General features: G+C 50.0%; 2 protein-coding genes and 1 non-coding gene across 4 annotated transcripts in view; all 3 read left to right on the forward strand.

Annotated features, from left to right (window-relative positions):
- The window catches only part of LOC115860714 (adenylate cyclase type 10-like), a 119,852-nt gene extending 116,354 nt beyond the window's left edge, over positions 1-3,498 (forward strand). Inside the window, exon 38 of one of the 2 annotated variants that reach the window (XR_009565936.1) lies at positions 3,383-3,498. The gene's annotated coding sequence lies outside the window, so the exon portion shown is untranslated. Of the gene's footprint in view, positions 1-3,178 lie in introns of both variants that reach the window. The other variant, XR_009565937.1, reaches the window with a different exon arrangement.
- Positions 909-981, forward strand: TRNAA-CGC (transfer RNA alanine (anticodon CGC)). Its single transcript has one exon. It is a non-coding gene; the product is annotated as a tRNA-Ala (tRNA).
- Positions 3,499-3,873: 375 nt separating the features above from the next.
- FOXP4 (forkhead box P4) overlaps positions 3,874-23,704 on the forward strand; it is a 202,140-nt gene continuing 182,309 nt past the window's right edge. Inside the window, exons 1-2 of the mRNA XM_060308531.2 lie at positions 3,874-4,360; positions 10,085-10,125. The gene's annotated coding sequence lies outside the window, so the exon portion shown is untranslated. The remainder of the gene's footprint in view (positions 4,361-10,084; positions 10,126-23,704) is intronic.

The following is a 23,704-nucleotide window of genomic DNA, read 5'->3' on the forward strand; positions in this document are numbered from 1 at the left end:
AGTCGTGAGTTTAAGTTTTATTCAGGGACACTTACTGAGGACTATAGCCCGAGAGACAGCTGCTCAGCAGCCCTGAGGAGACTGCTCCGAAGAAGGAAGAGGAGAAGCCAGTTTGTATGTGATTTTTTGGGCCAGGGTGTATATGCAGTCAAGCTTACATCTTGGTAAAAGATCACTGCTTATCACAAAGAACGGATATTTTGAGTTAATGATTTTAGTGCTTTCCTGTGAACGGGAAGATGCAAGAATCTGGGGTCGCTGGAGTTCTTCCTGGGATACGCGTCTAACTCTCTAGGGGCCCGTTTGTCCACAGCTCATTGTGCCTTACGCTGCTCTTCACCCCGAATTCCTCTCAGGGTACAGTCATGGGCCACTGCAGTGGGTTATGACTTAACCCTTGCAGAACTGGATGGTGAGCCAAGTTCTTTGTTCTTTGTTCACGGGGTAAAGGAGGGAGTCTCAGCAAATCACTGTGACCTGCCAGTCCCTGGGCCCAGGTATACAGCAAGACTATGTCCTCCCCACACTCAGCCCAGGTCTGGCTTCACTGTCGCCCTAACTGGGCTCCGAGAGGCGAGCTCAGGCGCACTGGTGGGAAACATAGGGCTCCCTGCAGCTGCTAAAATTTCACAAAACCCACGGTGTCCCTAGTGAAGTCCTTCCCTGAGGAAATGGGTCTCCGCTTGCATCAGGCTTCCAGGAGGAATGCCCCTCACCCTTTCCACAGAGGACTGGCCCCTCCATGCAAACAGCTCCCCACACAGAAGCCAGGGAGGAAAAGCCTTACAGATTTTCTACTTAGAAAACCAATTCTTACGTATGACAAAAGATGCTATAAACACTGTCTTTAAAAAGTGACAGGATAGAAAAATAATATATGTTATACAAAAAATAAATATCCGGGGACTTCCCTGGTGGTCCAGTGGGTAAGACTCTGCACTCGCAATGCAGGAGGCCCGGGTTCGATCCCCGGTCGGGGAACTAGATCCCACATGCCTGCTGCAATTAAGAGTCTGCATGCTGCAACTAAAAGATCCCGCATGCCACATCGAAGACCTGGCGCAGCCTAAATAAATAAATAAATAAATTTTAAAAAAAACAAAAACAAAAAATATACAGAATGTATAAGGAGCTCATAAAATCAGTAAGTAAAGGGTGTTAAAGAGAAAAACCACAGGCCCAAATCGGCACCACTTGTGCTAAAGCCCATGACAACTAACCTAGACGTAGTACCTAATTGCAGTCTCAACCTCCCCCAGGAACAGTCAGCCAGTCTGGAATGTTCTGGTCAGCACTAATGAGCTAATCCCTCAGAGGAAGAAGAGGCCGTCTGCATGATAAAACCCTTTCTCCCCTCCCCCCAAAAAAGATGTCCAGGACTTAAGATAATACTTTATTTTCTTTTGCTAACAGCTCCCTTGCCCCCCACCCTTCTTTCTATAACGACCTTCCATTCTGTGCAACTCCTTGGAGTGCCCTTCTAGATGGAATGCTGACAATTCATGAACCCCTGAATAAAGCCAATTAGATCTGCAAATTTACTGGTCTGAATTACTTTATAAGTAGGGCAACAACTCTACAGAAGAAACAGAAAAGGACAGAAATTTAAAAAAAAAAAAGGACAGAAATTGCAATCCAAAAAACACCCATGGAAAAGTTATACAGAAGACAGGGTCCATTTTATTAGTAAATAGGAAAATGCAAATTAAAACAATTGAGAGAGGGGATCATATTGCACCCATTAAATTAATAAGAATTTGAAAGATTGGTCATTTCCAGTGGTGATAAGGTTGTGAGAAAATGGGCAGTCTCAAAAGCTGTTGGCGGACATATAAATTAGCGCATCCTTTTAGGAAATCAATTTGTCCAGATTTATCAACTATTAAACAGGCATCCCCTTCCTGCAAACAATTCAATCATTCCTGGGGTCTACATAAGAGAACACAGTCACATGTGCACAGCGAGGGACATAAAAGGCTATGTGTCACAACATTTTACATAATAATGAAACTGAGAAATAAATCAACTGACCATGACAAGGAAAGGAGCTAAGTAAGTGATGTTTCCTCACTAGTACAGGGCACTGTGCAACAGGTTGGAAAGAATGAGGCAGATCTGTGTGTACTGATGTACATAGATCAGCTCACCAAAACATTTAGGTGCAAAAAAAAGTCAAGCTGCTGAGTGACACATATAGTCATAGTACCTCATTAATATGAGTTAAAATGAAGATAAATCTATATCCATAGATACAGTGTGTGTGTGTGTGTGTGTGTGTGTGTGTGTGTAAAAACAGGGGAGAGTGTGTAAGGATTGCCTCATGATGCTAACAGGAGCTAAGTCTGAGTAGGGGTGGGGGTGTGTGTGAAGGGGGACTTTCACATTTTACTCCGTGTTCTGCATTGTTGGAATATTTTTACAATAAAATGCACTTGGGTAAAATAAGATGGCAATATTTTCATGACTGTTGAAGTGAGTGGATTGTGAGGACGTCAGAGCTCCCAGCAGCCTTGCTCCCTCCACCCCTCCCCCTGCCCCAGGACAGCAGTGGAAGGCTGTGTGTGTCTGGTCCTGGCTTAGTCTCCTGGTGGCAGGAAGTCTCAGTGTCCTCTCTGGAGGCTCATCTTCCGTGTGGTATCAGCTCAGTGCTTTGTGACCACCTAGAGGGGTAGGATACGGAGGGTGGGAGGGAGATGCAAGAGGGAGGGGATATGGGGATATATATGCACATATAGCTGATTCACTTTGTTATACAGCGGAAACTAACACAACATTGTAAAGCAATTGTACCCCAATAAAGATGTTAAAAAAAAAAGTTAAAAGCTGGGACTTAGCTAGCGGTCTAGTGGTTAAGACTCCCCGCTTCCACTGCAGGGAGCACAGGTTCAATCCCTGGTCAGGGATCTAAGATCCCGCATGCCACACAGCGTGCCCCCCGCCCAAAAAAAAGAATTGTTTTAATAAATAAAGTTAAAAGCTAAAAAAAATTAATAATAATAAAGATTGTAGGAGTCATTTGGGGTCTGTCTTCTCTGTTAAACTGTGAGCCCTGTGAGGGTAGTGCACCGTAGCCTCTTCTTAAACATTTGTTGGGGGTAATAATCCTGGTGTTATGTGGACACAGCTCGGGGATGTTGTGCAGACTAACCTTCCCAGAAATTTCACATCTCTCTCCCAGCATACCTTTGGCTTCTGGGAAGGAGCCTTTGTTTGTCCAGGCAAGGAAGGTGAGAAGACGAGAAGGTTGTTCCGCTGGGTGGGCAGGAGGCTGGAGGCGGCAGCCATATCCTAGACCACCAGGGGGCAGCAGAGGATGGAGAACGGCGCCCACGTCCGCGCTGGAGCGGCAGCCTCTCTCTGCCCAGGCGTCCTCTCCCCACAGGTTGCAGGTGCAAAACCAGCCTGAGCAGTCCCAGGGCCTGATAAGAGGGACCCCCAAAGCCAATCAGAGATCTCCCGACCTCGGGACTCAAGATAGAAAAGGAGCACTGAGTGGGCTCAGTGTGGTCAGCCTCTGCCTTCCCTTCCATCGTGCTATCTAAGGTTCAAGAACTCCCCACTCAGTGCACCTTGCTCTTCCCCGTGAGGGACAAGGGTGCTCGACCAGCCTGAATCTCAGAGAGGGGACAGAGACCCTGACCACCACTCAGTCATGCAGCAAGCAAGACGGAGTTGTGCAGCTGTGCCTGAACTGATCTCAACCTGCAGACTATGGACCCATCTGAAATGGGCTCGGAGTGAGAAGGTGAAAAGACCTTGGGACATTCCCAGGGACGGATCTGGAAGCTCAGTGCACCTGCTAAAGACATTTTCTAGCTGATTCTACAAGGCCAAAGGGAGGGAGAGCTTCCTAGGATGGAGGCCAATATTTGCCTCTTCTCACACACCCTATGTGCACCAAGAGACAGTGCAAAAGTGAGTAAATCACTCCGCCATTTACTAGCTATATGTTCTCAGACAAAGCACACTGCCTCTCTTGGCCTCAATTTCCTTAACTGTAGAGTGAGGGAAGTGCTAGGTCTCTCTCCCGGGGTTACTCTGATGGTTAAATAGAGTAAGCGAAGCGCCTTGCACAACACCTGGCACCTGGTAGGCCATCAGTAAGCCTGTTCCGGCGCCCCCTGCGGTCTCTGGTTACTGTTCTGCACCCTATACCGACGCCGGCTGCAGTACCCCTGTTCGCCACCCGGAGGCGGTGTGGGACCACGGTGCTGGCTGTGCGCAAAGGCGGACTCGCTCGCTCTGGGAGAAAGATTTCTGCAGCCGGAGCAGAGGAATTGGAGCGTCGCGGAGAGACCGGATCTTACCTTCTCGCGTCAGAGTGGCCCTCGCAGTCTCCACAGCCCGGAAAACGCCCAGGGTAGGCAGAGCAGAGGCAACAGGTGGGGTGGGGAGCCAGGAATCCTCAAGCCGGAAGCCCGGGAGTCCTCGCCCACAGCCCAGATTCCCGGGCTGGCAGATCTAGAGACCCTACCCACTGCCGCACTCTGGATACCTTCCTAAAAGTATGGGTGGGAGGAACGGAGTACCGTTCAAGATGTCTCCTGGGCTCCTTCTGGGGCAGTCTCGCCTAGGCATGCATCTCTGACATGTTGGACTGAGACAAAGCTGGAGATCTGGGTTAAGAAACTCACAGACCTGGAAACCATGGACAAGGTAGTTAAATTCTGTCTTTGTTTATAATTTTATAAAACACAAGTTGTGTCAGTCCTTTTTTAAAAAACTTCTCAAGTGGCTTCCCAATCACACCAAGTATATATAATCCCAAACTCCCCCCCAAGACCTACAAAGCCAGGCCTGACCTTCCATCTCACTTCCTTCCTCTCCCCTCCCTGTCAGGCTGCACCCCAGGCACTTTCCAACTCTCCATCTCGGCACTGGCAGGTACCTCTGCCTGGACCCTCTCCCTCCAGAAGTTTGCATGGCTCATTTCCTGACTTCATTCAGGTCTCTGTCTTCTCCCCAGAGAGGCCCTCTCTAACCCACCTTAATCTTTGCTTCACAGCACACAGGGCTACCCAGCCTAATACCCAGTCGTATTATGTGTCCGAGTTTTTTACTGTCTTTCTGTCCCAGGAGAATGTAAGTGCCGGGAGGGCCAGGCTCTTGGCATTCTGTTTCTCTGTCACTTAGTAGGAGCTCACTAAATATTTGTTGAATGAATGCATGACTTAATGAATTAATCTACAAAATGTGGAAGCTCAGGAAGAATCATGATGGCTAACAGCTCTATGTAAATTTAATTCAATATATATTATTGTGTGCCGATTTTGTGCCTACCGTACAGGCTTTAGACATCATTGTTGTTATTTTCATAAAAAGAATGCAGTGGGAAATAAATCTGATGCAGGCCCGACTGTCGGAGCCCACAGCTCCGACTGTGGGTGCCGTCCAGTCCATCCTCCTTCTTGCTCTCTTCGCGTTCTTGGAGCGGCGGGTACCCATTGTGCCAGCGGAGAGCAAAGCGCTCCGGGGTCCACAGGGGCGCTTCGGGCTGCGGTCCTTCTGCACTGTGCCCTGCCCCACTTTCAGCCCTCTAGGCCTGGAGCTTGAAGAAAGAAGGGAGAGCTAACCCCCTCTCCCCCTCCCCCATACCGAACTGCCCCACACTGGTCCCCCTTTCCCTGAGAGCCAGGTTGCCCGGGACTTGTGCCTCGGTTCCGGCCAGGACAGACCGAGGCTCCGGAGATTCCCGGTTGGGGTCACAGGACAGCGCGCAGGGAAACACCGGCCTGGAGCATCGCGCTCCCCCAGGGGCTGGTGGAAAGCGGAGAGCCAGAGGGGCTGGAGGACGGTGGTAGTGAGTGTCAGGGAGACCGGGGAGGCGGGCTGCGTGGAGAAAGGACACGGGGCTGGAGTCGCGCGGCACGAGGACAGCGGAGAGCAGCCCGCTCCGGGACGTTGGATTCCGATCCCCGCAGGGCGTCCCCGGGAGCCCCGGAGGTTGTGCGCGGGAGTAACAAGTGTGCGATTGCGAGTGCAATTGGCGTGTGCGCGGGAGCACTGATCTGCTCCTGAGGAGGCTGGGCGTAAGGCGCTTCACCGTCCACACAAAGGGCGCTTTGATGAGGACCATTTAAATTAGGGGGTTGGAGGAAAGGAGAGAAAGGTGTTGGGAGCCTGCGGAGGAGGATGCGGGGGTTAAAGGCACGATCTCGCCTGAGTCTGGGGCGCCGCTGCTCGGCGAAGGGACCCGCCGGGCGGGAAGCGCGGGGAGGGCGAGCGCCTGGGCCCGCTTCTTGCCCATTCTCCGCAGAACTTTTCCCCCTCCCGCTTCCCTCGCTCAGCCTCTCTCGGGGCGGTCTCCAGGGACTGTCTCTCACATCCATTCTCCTTTCTTCCTTGATTTATGCTGCAGAGTGGAACGACCTTCCCTGACCTCATTTTCATGACGGCGCGAGCACACACGGAGCGGCTACGCACATTCCGGAGCAGGCGCGCCGACACACACACACACACACACACACACACACACACACACACACACACACACACACACACACACACACACACACACACACACACACACACACACACACACACACACACACACACACACACACACACACACACACACACACACACACACACACACCGGGCTGCTGGACCCTGTCCATCTCTGAGTTCACACCAGCTCCGCCACTGTTCTGGGCACTGCCGAGGCTGTGGACGCTCAAAGCATAGATCCTCATTAGCATCTGTCTTGGAATATCATTTGCATTTTATTCATTTCATGTCAAAACGCTCAGAACTCTCCCTAGCCCGCACCTCTCCCGGGGCTTGAGAGCCGTGGGCCTCCAGCTCGAGCCTCTTCCCGGTGGGCCGCACATTTGCTGGCGGCCCCCACCCCACTCACCCTCGCGTGGCCAGAGAACCAACAACCATCCGCAGCCCCGACGAGAGGGGCTAACGTCTCCTGAGCTCCTGGCAAGTTCCAGGCCCAGCGCTAAGGGCTCATGTGAAGGAGCTCATTTAGTCCTTACAACAACGCGAAGAGCTAAGCACTACGTTATACCCATTTAAAAACTGAGGAAAACTGAGGCACAAAGACGGCTTGCTCAAGGTCACGGAGGTTAAAAAAAAAAAGGAGGCAGCGGAATTGAAATCCAAGGCGGCGGGACGCCCAAGCCGGAAAGCTTAACCACTTCGCCGCCCCGCCTCGAGCAAGGTCAAAGCTAAGGTAACTGCGACAGGATAAAGTAGGTTTTCCTACATGGAAGAAAGTCGTTCTCTGCTCTACCGCGACCCTTCCCCCAATCCGGCCGCGAGGGCACCGGGGCGCACTCCCCGAGCGGGGGCTCCCAGAGCCCCCCTCGTCGGGCCGCCTGCGGTCCTGACCCCCTTCCCAGCGAGGGCTCGGCCGGGTCCGGCCGCCGTGCTTTCGGGGTCGTCTGTCGGCGCTGGCTAGTTAAGAAAAATAAACAACGTTCCAAATGGAGGCGATTCCTTTCAACCCAAGCTCCGCCGCCTGCCAGAGAAATGCAAACAGCGGGGGACGGCCCGAGTCCGCCCGGGCCCCCGCGCCCGAGCTGCGGGTGGGAGGGCCGGGCCGCGTAACCCGAGACGCAGCGCCGGCTCCCCGCGCGCTGCCCTCCGCCTGCCCCTTCGCCCCTGACCCCGCCGGCGGCGCGCCCCGCCCGCGCCCGCCTTCCCCGGCGCCCCCCACCGGGCCAGGACCCCGGCCCGCAGTCCTCGGCGCCCCGAACTAGCCCCCACCCCCAGAGCCATCGGCTTGATCCCCAGTGCCGACCCGCCACCCGGGGAATCCCAGCCGAGTCCCCCGCCCTCGCAGCCACATGGCTCCCGTCAGCCACGCTCCCCTGCGGCGGCCGCGCGCCAGGCCTCTGTCGTATAGGATCACTGAACACCAAGAGAAAAAAAAAAAAGGGGGGCAGGGGTGTCAGAAACCCGCCTAGCAAAGTATTCACTAGTGAGTTGAGCAGGGTTGGGGGGCTGCTTCCAGATACGTCCCCTCTCCATCCTACGGTGCGCGGCGGGAAAAGCTAGGGTCGCCACAGCAGGGTAAGGCCCCCCCGGGCCCGACAAAGCCGAAGGGGCAGCATAAGCTGGGGCGGGTGCTCGGCCCGAACCAACCAGGTGAGCATCGCTTCTCTCTTTCTCGGGGGCCTGGTTCTCCCCAAGTCCTCCGCGGCCACGGAAATCTGCGTCCCGGGCCGCCAGGGGGAGCTGTCTGGCGAGTGAGGGTGACCCCGCTTGCGTACAAACCGCACTTTAAGGATACGCAGCCAGGTGTGCTGTCCACGCAGGACACGACAGTGCCAACCTCATTTTTACTGCCGCGCGAATGACTCTAGGGAGTCGCTGTGGCTGATGTGCGACAAGGCGTCGAGAACAGTCCTCGGGGCCGGGCGCGAGGATCGGAGGGAATCCTGGGACCCCGGCCCCACGGCCTCATCAACTCGAGAAGGGGTCGCGGCGCCTCTGGGCCTACCGGCCCCGCCATCATAGTGGCCTAGGGATTCGCCGGAGCCTCACGCCTCGCGGCCACATGGCCGGCGTCCCCCCGGCCACTCTTCGAGGGGCCTGGAGTGTTGGGGAGAGGTGGTGGCGCACCCGCTTCCTCCGAATTCTTTCAGCGCAAAACTGGGCGGCGCCGAGATCGGCGGGAAACACCCAGGGTAAATCTCCCTTCTGCTTTGAGAGAGTCGCGGACAAGCGAAGACAGGGACCCCACGGGCTTCCGGTCCCCTTTAGCCCTGGCTCCTTTTCTCTGGACAGGCGTGCTAGTCTGTCGGTCTGTCTTTACTGCGTCCCTGCGTTCGATTTCCGGCTCCAACTATTGGCTGGGTTGGGAGCGGAGAGCTCTCCTGGAAGCAGTGCTCACCCACGTGCGCACTTGCTCGCACAGACGCTCGCCCACACGTCCAAGTCGGGGCCCCGGGTCGCTCGGCGCCGCTGTGCCGCTGAGCTCGTTGGCTGCCGCGGCTCAAACACCTCTCGCGCTTCTGGCATTGACTCTCCCCCGGTCTCTTGACCCGAACTGCAATCAATACTCTCTAACTGTGCTGGGCCGGTCGTTTGCCTCCTCCCCACACACCCGGCACACACGTATACACCGAATTAGAGATTTTCTTTCTCGCACTTTCTTGAAGGGTCGAGATGTGAAACCGAGAAAATCTCTCTTTCTTCAAGGATTTCCTATCTGGGCTTCAAATGAGTATTTTTCTCCCGTTATAGTAAAGGGGAGGAAAAAAGTTTGTTTAGAGTGTAGGAAAAAGGGAAAGGTAGGCATGAACAGCACCACTGCCATCGCTCCCCAGTTTCCTAATTCGGTTCCTTTCCGCCAGCTGAAACCGAGCAATTCTGCAAGGAAGGAATCTGTTCCTTTGGGGTCCTTCAGAAAGGGCTACTTTGGAGACGGGCGGTAGATAAATCTGAGCTTCCTGAATTACCACCACGACCAGCGCCCCGCCCAATCATTGCTGCACCGGAACCCTACAGTGTAAATGTGACCTTAAAGAGACCACTAAGGGAGCGGGTTTGACAGCCCAGCTCGCAGTTCCAGGGGCCAGCGTTTGACAGGTCAGCCCTCGTTCTCCTTCCCCCTCCCCCTAGTCCGGTTTTCCTCTTCCATCCCACCCCCGATCCTCGCGTGGGACTCAGAGCCGATCCTGGGGTGAAGACGCGGCTGACAGTTAAATTGTAATGTAGGCCGAGGGGGGAAAAGGGACCGTGTCTCTTTAACGGGCCCTGCAGACAAAGCGTCTCCCCTCGGAGCGAGCCGAGTCGGGCGCAGCCGCGCGCAGACCTGTCAGTGCGTCTCCCGCGCTTGGGAGAGAGTTTGCAAAGTCATAATTATATCTCTTAACCTGTCTTGCTCTCTGCAGAAGAAGGTCCCATTATATTGAAATGAGATTATTAGCCATCAAATACTTTCTTTCTCGGGAGTTTTTTTTTTTTTAATTCAAATACCTTAACGACTTGGCAATTGCATTTTGATCAGATTTAGTTGGCGCCCCAGCCCGGCGCGGGAGCCAGGGAGGGAAGGCAGATGGGGAGGGAAGAGGGGACGCCAAAAGAGTTTGCACAGAGAAACAACCCCTCTCTTTTATCCTTCCCTTAGGTCTCATCTACCTGGTGGGGACCTCTGGATCTGGGAAGGAGGTATGAGATAAGAGAAGTTGGGGCAAGGTAGGGGGACGTCTTCTATTCCCTCCGGATGGTTGGCTTAAACTACTTTAATGAAAATGGAAAGTGAATTTCAGGCGGGGCGGATGTGGACCGTGGGGCGGGGACTTGGATGCGGAAGTCTGAGGGCTGCAGGAATAGGGGTGGGTTTGGGGCGCCAGGTAAGGACTGAGGCTGCAGCTGTTGGTCTCGTGGGCTTAGCCGTTTCCGCTGGAAGTTGGCTCAAGGCTCTGGTCAGGTTCCTAGTGGAAGGAACTTCAGTACGTAATAAGTGGGGTTTTGCTCTATGCCCAGAGTCTGTCTGGCTTTTCCGAAGACTGTGAGCCCTTTGAGGGGGAAGCCCATCTTGTTTCCAGACCTTGGAACCCCTGCCCCTACTGCCAGCAGAGCCCCCCCCCACCCCATCCTCTCCCTGGACTGCGGAGGGGAGAGGGGAGAGGGGAGGAGGCTGTGAGGTGGAAGGCTCACAGGCTCTAATTGTAAAGCCCCTCACTTTGACTTCCCCTGGTGGGAGGAGCCGCCAGGCTTGTGTTTTCCTTGGCTTCAGCCCAAACTCAAGGAAAATGTAGGGGGCAAGACAAGTCCCCAGTCCCACCTCCCCACCCCCACCTCTCACGCATCACATATAATCCTGGTGGGTCCAATCCAGCATCTAGTTCCACCCCATCACCTTCCAGATGAGCAGTCTCTTCAAGTACTCAGGTAGCAAAATGAGGATCTAGAATCCAGAAACTTGGCTTCTAGACCAGGCTAGAGCCACACCACCTTGGACCAGTCAACCCTTGTCTCTGAGCCTCAGTTTTTCCCTGTGCATAATGAAAGCCTTGGACTTGAGATCTATATGGTCCCTTTCATCTCTGACATAATTTTCCTATAAAGAAAGTTCTTAGTACAGGCGTAGTCATCTGGAAGATTCCAGGGAGGTCGTCGTACTACTCCTCTCCTCCCATCTCTTCAGAAAAACACCCGGGATGGGGGAAGGGCACATCAATTATGCTTTAAAAACCTCCAAATATAAAAAACTTTGAGAACCTTTCAGTATCTACTACAGCTGAAGCATGATGCATACCTATGGCCCAGCGCTTCCATAGGTAAGCTTTGCCCCAACAGAAATGCATACTGTGTTCACCAAAGGACACGTACACTAATGTCACATAGCACTCTTCACAATAGCTCCAAACTGGAAACTTCCAAATGTCCATTAACAGTAAACAAACTGTGGTATAGTCACACATGGAACACTCTAGAGAAAAGAGAAAGAATGAAATATTGCTACATACAACACCATGGATGATTCTCAACAATGCTGGGCAAAACAAACCAGACACAAAGGGATACATGGTCCCACTCATTCAAAGTACAGAAAGAGGCAAAATGAACCTTTGTTATTAGAAGGCAAGATGGTGGATACTTCAGGAGCGGATGAATGGGAGGGAGTATGAGGGAGGAGTCTGAGCTGATGATGCTCTGATTCTTGAGATGGTTCCACAATGTGTTTAGTTTGTGAAAATTCATTGAGATGTGCATCTCTGTTCAATGCATTTCGTGAATATATTTATTTAAGCCTAAAATTGAAAGTTTCTTCTTCCCAATCCTCAGTCTCATCCACATACTCATGCCTTTTTTTTTTTTTATCGGAGTACCGTTGCTTTTCAATGTTGTGTTAGTTTCTGCTGTACAACAAAGTGAATCAGCTATACGTATACATATATCACCTCTTTTTTGGATATCCTTCCCATTTAGGTCACAGAGCATTGAGTAGATTTCCCTGTGTTATATAGTAGGTTCTCATTAGTTATCTATTTTATACATAGTAGTGTATATATGTCAATCCCAATCTCCCAGTTCATCCCACCCCCCTTTCCCCCCTTGGTGTCTATACGTTTGTTCTCTACATCTGTGTCTCTATCACATACTCGTGCCTTCTAATGCGTCAAACTCCATACTGGCAGGAGATCAATCACTAAAGTTGTATTTGGCCCTCCTGCCCTGTGCTGAGCACAGCAGAAAATCCACAAATGTAGTTTAGTCCCTACCCTCAAAGCGTTTGCTGTTGGATTTGGAGGCAGATGAACACATAGAAACAAATGAGGAATATCCAGTGGCATAAAGTGAGTGGTTTATGATCGTTGTGAGTCCGAATTTGAATCCCAGATCCACCACTCACCAGCTGTGTGACCTTGGACAAGTGACTTCACCTCTCTGGGCTCCAGTATCTGAAATATGGAGCGAACCATACATGTATTTACTCATGGGTCTGTTGTGAGGATTCCTTCAGATAGTCTGGGCAACAGCATGGGCTAAGTGCTCCATAGATGTTAGACACTGTTCTCACCTGGGGTGGTGGCAGCTCTGGCTTGGGCTGCTCAGAGTTCTGAGAAGAGGGGGATGAGTTTAAGTTGGGGGAGGCAGGAAAGGCCTACTGAGTAAGAGACAGTTTGAACTGGGAGAGGCTGATGAAAGGGGGGCTTTACAAAGATCATCTGGGGCAGTGGTTCTCAGCAAGGGCCATTGGCATTGTCTGGAGACATTTTTAGTTGTCACAACTCACAGTGAGGTGGCGTGGGCAGTGCTCCTAGCATCTAGAAGGTAGAGGTCGGAGATGCTGCTAAACATCCTCCCATACACAGGGCAGCCCTCACCACAAAGAATGATCTGGTCCACAATGTCAATGGCACCATTGTTGAGAAACCTTGATCTGGAGGATAGGATTTGGTGGCAATGGGAAAGCATTCCAGCAGGGAAAAGGAAGTCCTGATACAACTGCGGCCAAGCAGCATTGGGGAATGTCCAGAGGTGCCCTTGTTCCAACCTTCATCCCTCAGGCTGCAAGTGCTTGTCCACCTCCCTAAGTTCAGAACTTGCTGAGGGTTTAGAAGGCTCATCCTGGATCAGGTTTCTTTGCTGCTCTTAGGAGAGACTTGGATAAAGCAGAGCAGATTCTCAGGAAATTTGTGAGGCCACAAGTCTCGTTGGAACCACTATTGGAGGAAACCCCTAAGGTCTCAGGGATCAGAGGGGGAGGAACTTGTCCACCATCATGCAGTGCAGCTGGGGATGCTGGGACTTGATCCTCAAGCTCTATTCTTTTTTTTTTGTTTGTTTTTGCGGTATGCGGGCCTCTCACTGTTGTGGCCTCTCCCGTTGTGGAGCACAGGCTCCGCACGCGCAGGCTCAGCGGCCGTGGCCTACGGGCCCAGCCCCCCCACGGCATGTGGGATCTTCCCGGACCGGGGCACGAACCCGTGTCCCCGTGTCCCCTGCATCGGCAGGCGGACTCCCAACCACTGCGCCACCAGGGAAGCCCAAGCTCTTCTTGATGTACAACAAGTTAAGGGAGAAGGGATTGCAGAAATTGATTAAATAATCTAGAAGCAGAAAATACGAACTTTTTAAAAGCCAGAAGGAGAGTTGGGACTGAACTTTGGAAATTCCCAAGAGAATTATGTGATTCTCTAAGGACAAATATAATTCTGGGCTCTAAAACCATGCTTTATAGCCATAGGCTTCCAGAAAAGAGGAAATAGACATTGGTTAATCAAAAATTTTCTTTCCTGAAGCAATTTCTATATGCCAGTCATTGTTCTCAACCCCAGGGATACAGCACTGAATAAGAGAGGCAAAGCAACACTTCATGGGGCATATGTATGGGATGGGGCGGGGGTGGGCAGGAGGATGATAAATAAAACAATATATAATGTAATGTTAGGTATTTACTTGAGCACCTACTACGGGTTGGGTGTTCTTCATAAATATTCTCAATTTCACAAGAAGTTGTGTTTTTTTTTTTTTTGCCACACCCACTGGCCTGTGAGATCTTAGTTCCCCAACCAGGGATCAAACCCATGCCCCCTGCAGTGGAAGCATGGAGTCTTAACCACTGGACTGCAAGAAGCCCCACAAGAAGCTTCAAGATAGGAATTCCTTCCCCCAATTTAAGATGGAGAAACTGTGTCTCAGAGAAAGTCAGTGATTTCTTCAGAGTAGAATGACTAATAAGTGGAAGATTCAGGATTTGAAACCAGGTGACCAATCCATGATAAAAAAAAAAAAAACACTTAGTAAATGTATAGGGAACTTCCTTAATCTGATAAAGACTGTCTACAAACAAAACCTTACAGCAATCATCGTGTTTAAAGACAAAATAGTGAAAGTTTCCTCCTTTGGATCAGTATAAGATACAGATGTCCATTCACAACCATGTTCTATTCAACATTGTATTAGATGTGCTAGCCAAGACGAGACAAGAAAAAGAAATAAAAGACTTAGAACTGAAAAGGGAAAGTTGAAATATTATTATTCATAGATGACATGTCATACACAGAAAATCCAAAACACTCTACAAACTACAAGAATTAATATTTGTACTTAGCCATCACTGAATACAAGTGATACACTTAGATAAATCTATACCAGCAACAAAAAATAGAAAATAATATTATAAAAGGAATACAATTGGCAGGTAAATAGCTAAAGAGTATGAGGGTTTTTTTTGTTTTGTTTTGTTTTGTTTTGTTTTGCGGTACGCGGGCCTCTCACTGCTGTGGCCTCTCCCGTTGCGGAGCACAGGCTCCGGACGCGCAGGCTCAGCGGCCATGGCTCACGGGCCCAGCCGCTCCGCGGCATGTGGGATCCTCCCGGACCGGGGCACGAACCCATGTCCCCCTGCATCGGCAGGCGGACTCTCAACCACTGCGCCACCAGGGAAGCCCATGAGGGTTTTTTTTAATATTTATTTTTATTTATTTATTTGGCTGAGCCGGGTCTTAGTTGCAGCCTGTGGGATCTTCATTGCGGCACGTGGGATCTAATTCCCCGACCAGGGATTGAACCCAGGCCGCCTGCATTGGGAAGGCAGAATCTTAACCCCTGGACCACCAGGGAAGTCCTGAGGTTTCTTTTTGAAGTGATAAAATGTTTTAAAGTTGATTGTGATGGTTACACATATTTATGAATATACTACAAACCATTGAATTGTACGCTTTAAATGGGTGAATGCAGTATGTGAACTGTACCTCAATAAAGCTATTCTTAAAAAAAATTAAGAGTAGGTATTACAGAGGCTCCCCTTCCTATAATACCCATCACCAATATTTAGAAAAATTCAGTATAAAGAATAAAATTTTCAACAGCAACAAAAACCATCCAATGCCTAGGAATAAATCTAATGAAAAATGTATAAGACCTCTACCCTGAAACTATAAGACATTACTGAGAGAATTTAAAGACCTAAATAAATGGAGAGATATACCCTGTTCATGAATGTGAAGATTCATAATTTAATGATATCAGTTCTCACCAACAGATCTATAGATTCAATACAGTTCCAATCAAAATCCCATCATCAGGTTTATGGAAATTGAACTCAGGTGGACCTGACTCCATGGCCCACTGGAACTGGACACTATAGAATAAAATCCAAGGGTCACAGTGTCCCGCATACACAGGGTTACAGGCAGCCATAACTGAAAGACCATCAAGACCCTCAATCAGAAGATCAGGACCCTGGAAAACCCAATCGGGAGTAGAATGAGAAGATAAAATATATTTTCAGTTAAAACAGACCCTTACCATGCTTTCAGCAGACACAAGAGAAAGACCATAAGTGACTGAATGTATTTTTATTTAAACCAGAATGGTAGCGAGAACTGGGGTTTGCCACCCTCCACAAGTGACATCACTGGGGCTATGGCTTCCTGGCTCGGGAAGTGGCTCCCTCCCGGTGGGATATAGGTGTGCAGGGGCTCCTCTGGCCAGCACTTAGAGAACGGGCTAAGAAATCCCTGAGGCCACACGCCCATGGGTACTGGCCTGCGTAGTGGCGTGGCACTGCAGGAAGCTCTTGACCTGTCCCGAGAGAGCAGCTGGGACTTAGCCTTGGCCTTGGGCTTTGGAGAACTCCGGGAGAGTTGAGATTTGAATGAGACAATCCCCGGAGAAGGCAGCTGCTTCCTTCCTGATGACAAGTTGGGGAGCGCCTGAGAGGCTAGGGAGACTGGAGGGGGCCGGGGGTGTAACACGGCCTTGGTCCTCAGGCTGCACCCACAGAGGCAGGACTCAGAGGCGTGGGGCGCAGAGAAGCAGAGCCTATTCCCTGATGAGTGACAGGGCAGAGCCCCAGGGCTGCCCTCTGCCTCCCATCTCGATTCCTTGGGGTGCCAGGCTTTCCTAAAAGGGGGAAATTGCAGATCAGTTGAAAAGAGACTTAGAAGAATTTTTTTTTTAAATGCAGGCACAGTGCTTCCCTACCTCAATACAGTACTCACTCTGCCTCTTTCTGAAGAAAGCTCTCTTCCTCCTGGATTGAGGACTTGACAGAGTCTACAACAGAGTATCTCTTCATTCTCTCTGAAAAGAGAGTGGAATTGAGAGCTGGCGGGGAGCGAACTGAGGGCTCAGAACAGCAGTGAGCCAGAGGAGCTTTCAGAGGAGGGATAGGGGGGCAAAGGGCAAGGAGAAGCGTGGTACCTTCAGGGTGGAGGATTAGAACACCCCCAAACCCTCTGTCCCAACACACACCTCCAGTAGGGGAATCAGTCAGACTCACTGTTATATAGTCTGGAACTGAAAAGTGAGAGGGGAAGAGAGGAAAGATGTAACTGGGGACAGAGGGGGAATTCTCTTTTCCCACCTACTGAAGTGTCTTTTTGACTCCACAGAAGTCTACTTGGTATGCATCATAGTAGGGCCCCTGTCCCTACTATGATGTCACAGAAGGGTTCCAGCTGGTAAGAGCTGTGGACCCCAGGTTCTCCCTGGAGCCTGGAAGGTTCTGCCTCTTCCCCTTCTGGTACACTAGGAGCATCCTTTCCAGAAACACTCAGATGCATTACCGTGTGCCCGCACCATGGGACCTGACCCTAAGAACGTGCCAGTCTCCCTGATCTCCTGGGACTTGCAGTCTAGCTGGAGAGAAGCTCACAAAGGACACTCTGTGGGTCCCACTGGTGTGTACGCTGGACCAAGAGTGTTGGCACCAAGAGCTAATAAGGTCCATTTCTGCGGGTTGGGGAGTCCAGAAATCTTCCTGCTGGAGGAGAAAGTGTGGAGCTGGGCTTAAGGATGGATGAGATTTGAGTGGAGGAACCCAGAAAAGGTAACCGGGACAACTGCAAAGCAGGGTCAGGAGCCGAAAGACCAGCTCAGCTGGGGCAGTGGATTCACATTCGTGGGAACCAGGCAATAAGAGGGGGGGAGAAACAGCGTGGAACCCTACTGGGGAGGACCTTGGGTGCCAAGGTGAGGACTTGGGGCTTACTGAGGGTAATGGAAAGCCCCAGGGAAATGAGGTGAGCTAGAGGCAGGGTCCTCACAGGAAACAGATGCTACACTCAAGTTTGGAGAATGGGAAGAAAGTTTGAGAAAGTGTGTACTTGTTTACTAGGGTTTCTGTAATGAATTACCACAAACTGGATGCTAAAACAACAGAAATTTCCTTCTCTCCCAGTTTTGGAAGCCAGACATCTGAAACCAAGGTGTCGGCGAGGTTAGTTCTTTCTAGAGACTCAGAGAAAACTCTCACGTGCCTCTCCCAGCTTCTGGTGGTTGCAGGCAATCCTTGGCGTTCCGTGGCTTGCATCACTCCAAGCTCTGCCTCCGTCATCACATGGGCTTCTTCCCTAGTTGTCTTCACATGGCCTCTTATAAGGAAGGATACCACTCATTGGAGTTAGGGCCCACCGCAAATCAGTATGATGTTAACTAATTACATCTACAAAGACCCTCTTTCCAGATAAGGTCACATTCTGAGATTCTAGGTAGACATGAATTTGGGAGGGGGGAGACGCAATTCAACTCAGCACAAAGGGACTATTATTTACAAAGGTATAGATAGGCGGAGGGAAACCCCAAGGGATAGTGCAGCATCCAGGACTATAAAAGGAGAGAGCAGTGAGCACCTCTTAAAGGCAAGAGGAAGGAAAGTCAGACAAAGAAGGCCACTCGGAGGAGAGCTGTGACCTTTGGTGGAAAGCAGCAGGGCAACACGTGCTCTGCCCTCTGCTCCCTCCCTCACACCTTCAGTCATGCTTCCCACCCAACAGGAAACCAGAGGCAAGGGGGCCATTGAGGCAGCCCATACAGATCACCGTCCCAAGGTGGCCAAGAAGGGGTTCTGGAGAGGCAGACGGAAGTTAGCCAGCAAGGGGTTGACAGTCAGCAAGACTGAGAGGATACAGATGAAGGCCCTGGAAGGGCCTGTAAGATGAAGATCTGTACAGAGACTGTGGAGTGAGGGTGTCTCCCCAGACCCCATGTCTGGTGTCCTTTAGACCTCGGTCGTGTGGGTGAGCTCTGGGTACCCATCTGTATCAGGGCAGGGAGCCTTGGGGTAGAAGGATGGACCCCAGATCCTGGAAAAGAAGTATGATGGGAGCACTTAAGGCGTCTGAGTCCACACGCTGGCCCAGGATCAAACTTAGGCCTGGTTACGTTCGTTGGCGGACTCCAAGGTTTTGAAACTTGAATTTGAACACCTTCAGGTAGGGCCTTCATGCTCAGATTCACCCTCAGCCTCAACCACTCCCCCATTGTTCTGTCCAGGGCCCACCTTACTGCTGTCCATCACCTGCCCAGCCCCAGGAGGCATTTGAGGGCCCAGCCTCTACTTGAGGACCAAGAGTGGAGAATAGGAAACAGACCAGCCATTTAGGGCAAGGTTCCCATCCCTGTGCAACTCCTCCCCCACCAGGCAAAGATACCTGGAGGAGGGGAGAGGCCAGGTGAGAGTACAGCCCAGGTGAGGGGCTGGGGAAAAGGTCTCTTTAAATGGAAGTGTCACCCAGGAAGGCCCTGGAGCCGTTTGGGTACAGGCAAAAGCTAGAGATTTTTTTTCCCCAACCCTCTCCAGGTTTATTTATCAGATCAACTACCACTTGGAAGTATGGGAATAGCTTGGATTTTTGTTTCTGAAGGTCTGGGTTTCTACACTTCCTGTCTGGCAGGGACCTTGGACAAATTCTCTGATACCGAGCCTTGGTTTCCCTTTCTATAAATAATGATGCACATCTCATAGCTTTGCTAGATGAGATGAGAAAATTCTCTTTGCTGGCTATAAAATCAAGGGCAATGGTAGTTCTTATCTACTTGCTACCTGCGATTCCTCCTCTCCCGTCCTCCAGTTCACATCAATCATTCCACCAAAACTGGGCAAGTCAAGGTCACCAGTGACCTCCTCATGGCCAAGTTCAATGACCAGTTCTCAGTCCTCATTGTTAGCAGTGTATCTGGAGCATCTTGGGTTTTCTATCTTCTTGAAATACTTTCTCCACATTTGCTCTAGAACGTCATGCTCTCCTGCTCGACCTCCTGCCTCCCTGGCTGTGCCTCTTCAGTCTCTTGCAGGTTCATCTTCCTCTTCCTGACCTCGTTTGAGTCAGTTTCGCAGGGCTCCATCCTTGGGAGTCCCTTGCCCACAACCTACACACATATGCTTGGTGATTGTAGTAGTTTCCTGGGGCTGCAGTAACAAAGGACCTTAAACCGGGTGGCTTTAAACAACAGAGATGTATTTTCTCACAATTCTGGAGGCTAAAAGTCTGAAATCCAGGCACCATGCTCCCTCCAAGGGCTCTAGGGAAGACTCTTCCCTAGCCTCTCCTACTTTCTGGTGGTTGCATGCAATCCTTGGCTTTCACAGCAGAATTCCAATCTCTGCCTCCATCTTCACATGGAGTCTTCCCTCTAGGTGTGTCTGTGTCCAGATTTTCCCCTTCTTAAAAGGACAGCATCCTAATCCAGAATTACCTCATCTTAAATTGATTAAATCTTCGAAACCCTATTTCCAAATAAGATCACACCCCCAGTTCATGGTGGACATAAATGGGGTGAGAGATGCTATTCAACTCAGTACAGTGATCTGACGTGGTCTCATGGTTTTGAATACCATCTATACATTGACTCCCAAATACATATCTCCAGCCCACAGTTGGTTCCTGCTTTTCCTGCCTCATATCTGCTGCCCTCTTCACACCTCTGCTCACATGCCCAGCCATCCCTTCAGACGTACCATGTTCTGAATGAACTGTGCTCTGCAACCCTGGTCCTCCCCTTTCTCTGTAAGTGGACATTTAACAACCAGTTGTCCAGGCCAAAAACTCTGGAGGTATCCCTCACTCCCCTCTTGCTCTACCCATCAAATGCAGGTCACCAGCAAATTACATTGGCTCTAATTTCAAACTACATCCAAAATCCAGTCACATCTCGTGGCCTCTACCATGGACCATCCTAGTCCAAGCCACCATCAACTGTCATCAACTTCTGACCTCATCTTCCATCACTCTCCTTATTGCAATGTCTCCCACCAACTGACAATCTGAATTTACTCTCGCAAGGATGTGACTGCTTCTGCTGTCACATTTAAGGGACACGCAAAGAGTCATGTCATTCGGCCCCAGCCTTAGGAGAATTCTCAACAGTCAAATAACTTCTCTCAGGGGTTTCTTCTGCTCCTGATACCATTTGTGATCTTGGAATTGCTTTATCTATTCACTATCGGTTGACACTTATTGAGTACCTCTTATGTGTCAGATGTCTTCCTAGGATCTAGAAAAATAAAAGTAAATAAGAAATAGTCTCTACTCTGCGTGTTCCTAATCAAGCAGGAAATGGACAGGTAAACATACGACCTATGCACAGGGGACATATCTTCTTGAGCCCCAAGGAAGGGGATGCCTAAATTAGCCCCTTGGGATATCAGAGAAGATGGCTCCAACCCCACGGAGTACTGTGCCGTCAGGTTCCCCCTCCTTCCCTCCTGCCACGCCATAGTCACCCAGAGCTTCTTTCAACCCAAACACACCTCTGCTGAGGTCCTGCTACCTCTGTGCATTTTACCCAGCGGTGAGGATTACTGCATGTTTCTTGAAATGTATCCATTCCAAAAAAAATTTTTTTTTTATTCAACAAATACTTAGTGAGTGAAGTCCTGGGGATAAAACAGTGAACAAGCAAAAGTCCTACCTTCTGGGGACTTATGTTCTATTGGGAAAGACAGGTAATTAACAGATAAGCAAATGTGACTTTAGCATGGCCAATGATGAACAAAATTAAAGCCAGGTAAGGGGAGAGAGGATGACGCAAGGTACCTTTTTTTTTTTTTTTTTTTTTTTGGCCACGCGGCTTGTGGGATCTTTGGCCAGGGATTGAACTCGTACTCTCAGCAGTGAGAGTGCACAGTCCTAACCACTGGACCACCAGAGAATTCCTGAGAAGTACATTTTAGCTGGAGTCATCTGTGAAGCCCTCAGAGAAGGTGACATTTGAGTGGGGACCTGCATGAGGGGAGAGGGTACAGTTTCCTGGGAGAACGATTTTCCAGACAGAACGAATAGCAAGGAGGCCAGTGGGGGAGTCGAGGGGGTGATGGGTGTGACAAGATCAGAGGGTGAGAAGGCTTTGAGAGCCCAAAGGAGGACTCACACTGTATTTTAAGTGTGAACAGATTTGAACAAGGGAGTGGCCTGCTCCAGCCTACCTTTTTTTTTTTTTGACGTGGACCACTTTTAAAGTCTTTATTGAATTTGTTACAATATTGCTTCTGTTTTATGTTTTGGTTTTTTGGCCCCGAGGCATGTGGGATCTTAGCTCCCCGACCAGGGATTGAACCCACGCCCCCTGCATTGGAAGATGAAGTCTTAACCACTGGACCGCCAGGGAAGTCCCCAGCCTATCTCTTACAGAGGCCTCTTTGCACTGTAGGGAGGTAAAAATAGAAACTGAGACCAGTTATTAAGCCCTACGGTGGTCTACTCGTGCTCACGGTGGCTTAGGTACCACACTGGGGGATTTGGACTTCATCCTGAAGGTTTGGGGGCCACCGAAGTCTTTTGAGCAGGAATATGACATGACTCGGTATCTGTTTCAAAATAGTCACTTGGGCAGCATGGAAGGTGGATTAGGAGATCCACAATGGGCTGGACTGGCTACCTAGTTTGCAGGGCCCAGTGCAAAATGAAAATAAGTTCAAATTTCAAGATGGTGACAGAAGAGCATGAAACCAAGTACAGGGCCCTTCTAAGCATGGGGCCTGTGGGAACTCATCCATGAAGCCTGCTGTGACCTTGGAGGCAGGGAGGGATTCCAGGTTTCCCCCCTTCTCCTCTTGAATGTCACCCAAAATATAAAAGAAAGCAAGAAACAGAAACACAACTCCATCATCAATAGACTTAGGAGACATCTAAATCCCCGAAGCACATAAGAAACAAAGCAAATGGCAGAATGGCCCAGGACCGAGCAAAGAGGAGGAGCGTCTAACTGAGTATCTGCGGGAGGCATCAAGAAGAGGAAAACCTATGGGTTACAGAAAACCTAGGAAACATTCAGAAATGGGAGACACCAGATACAGCAGAAAACCAAAGTGAGGCGGAGGGCTAGACATGGGGATTATTTGAAACCCTGTGTAAAGGAGTAGTGAGACCACTCCAGGGAACTCCCAAACCCTGCAGGAGACCTGACGTTTGTTCCGGAGTCAGGGAGTTATGAAATAAGTAAAGCAGGGAGACTCCAAAAATGGGAACGTCAGAAGGCCCAAGAAAATCAAACCAGACTCCGCCTGGTAAACAGCTCCCTAGACACTTCCCCACTGAGCTCCGGATGCCAGTGGCTGGGCTCCCACACAGGAGATGGAAGAAGTCTTCTCCAGTGAAACCAAATGACCCCACAGAAAAGACCAACAAATACTAGATTTGGAACTCCCAGTAAAAGCAGCCACCTGTCCACCTGATCAAGACATGCCAGTCCACAAGCCCACTGTGCTTCCAACAGAAACATCCAAGATTAATCGAGTATTTGAGAAAACATTAAAGAAAAAAAAGAGGGAGGGAGAAAGGAATTCATAAAGAAAAGAGGGAATGGTAGAAAGCAGAACAATTCAAAGAAATTATAATTTATAGCCTCAGAAAGATAACAGAAGATATTATTGATACATCCATGAGACGAAAACAGGATGCAGTATTAAAAAAAAAAAAAAGAACAAATTAAAAACGGCAGTCAAAATGTAAAAGTCGGTGGTAGGGTTGATGAAAAAGTCAATGAAATCTCCTCGAAAGTAGAACAAAAAGATAAAGTAAAGGATAATAACAGAGAATAGATAAGAAAATTAAAGGATTAGTCCAGAGGATCAAAACTTACTATTAGGAGAAATCTAATGAAAGAAATAAAAGGAAGAGGAAATTGTAGCAGGTTGTATTTTCTAAAGACGGCTGCAATATTTCCTATCCTACACACTTTTCTAGAACTTTGCCCCCGTCAAGAGGTGGTGTCTAACTCTCTTACCCTTGAATCTTGAAAGGTTTTTGTGACTGTATTTACCAGTATAATGTAGTGGAGGGTAGCCTATGTGAAATCGAAAGCTAGGTCATCAAAGGCAATTCTCCTCCTGCTTTGCTGCTGGAAGAATTGTCCTGGAGCCCTGAGCCACCAGGTAAGCCGTCCTATTGCCCCAAGGCACAATGCTGCCAGGAAGCCCAAGCAAGGCCATGTGGAGAGATCACATAGGCTACCCTGAGAAGAGAGAGGGGCGCCCAGTAAGGCTGCAGATGCTTCAGTCCCCACTGTT

Source organism: Globicephala melas, chromosome 11, assembly GCF_963455315.2.
Source record: "Globicephala melas chromosome 11, mGloMel1.2, whole genome shotgun sequence".
Classification (NCBI taxonomy): domain Eukaryota; kingdom Metazoa; phylum Chordata; class Mammalia; order Artiodactyla; family Delphinidae; genus Globicephala; species Globicephala melas.